Genomic DNA, 1,135 nt, shown 5'->3' with positions numbered 1-1,135 from the left:
GAGTTTCTGTACTTGATGAAGACCCTTTCTTTGAGGACTCTGCAGCTATGGCCTTGCCTTTGCCTGTAGGCTCTGCAGCCTTCTTCTTTTCTTTGTCTGTAGCTGTAGGTTCCCCAATCTTTATACCTTTGGCAGGCGCTCTGGCTGTCTTCTTTTTGAGAATTGAAGCTGGGGCCTTCTTTTTCATATCCTGCTTCTTCTCCCCCTCATGACGATCATCATCATCGGCATGATYRTCATGGTTTGGTTTGGCAGAAGCCTTGCATGTTGTAAGGGGAGCCCTCCTCAAATGGCGTAGGATGCGAGTGGCTGCCTTGTACATCTTTTCAATTACCTTATCTGCACCCGCAAAGGTGTTCATCACGTCAAGCTCTGTAGCCCATTTGAGTTTGGAGACGGTTGATAGAACTTCTGCACGAAGGATCTTGCTTTCCTTGGCAAGCTTGGTCAAGCCTTCTGCAATTTTATCGTTGGAAGAAAAAATCTCTATCTTCAAAATTGAGAGGTGGTTGATCACATAGTCCGATAGCTCATTCACCATGGCGTCCAGTTCTCTGCGAGTGGCCAAGTGGTTGATGTTGGCAGTTGAGGACTTGGACTGGATGCCATAGGTGACCGCAGATGAAAACATTTCCTTGATCTYGTCACGGAATGAGGAATAGTCTGTGTAGCCCGCTGTGACAAAGTCGCCTGCAAACTTTACCGCCATTTCTGAAAGTTTGTTCTTTAGAGTTTGGACAGAGGATGGGTTTAGGGACATTGCTTGGAAGGCCTCTGTCAGGTCGTCCTTCTTGATAGCCGAGCTCTGAAGGGTCGCCAATGAATGCTTTAACTCTGTGGTGGTGGCGGAAAGCTCCTTCAGAGCCTTTGTAATATGTGAAAGATCCTGAGGCTTTTGTTGGGAGATGAACAAGCTTTTCAACTCGTTCATCTTTGAAAACAACTTTGTGGCAAAGGCGTTAAGCTCCTCCTTTATCACAAAGTCGTTCTGGGAACTCGGACCACCAACACATGGTGATCCTTCTGCCTCGGAGCGTGAGGCGCCCTCAGCGGCTGGCATATCGTAAATTGCTCGGGGACTTCCATCATATCCTCGAACATCTCCTTGAGGAGAGCCTAATGGTGTTCTGTAGAT

The sequence above is a fragment of the Cynara cardunculus genome (genome assembly GCF_001531365.2).
Source record: "Cynara cardunculus var. scolymus isolate 2C chromosome LG 1, CcrdV1, whole genome shotgun sequence".
In the NCBI taxonomy this organism is placed as follows: domain Eukaryota; kingdom Viridiplantae; phylum Streptophyta; class Magnoliopsida; order Asterales; family Asteraceae; genus Cynara; species Cynara cardunculus.
The sequence above is the reverse complement of the archived record's forward strand: the minus strand, read 5'-3'. Positions refer to the sequence as shown.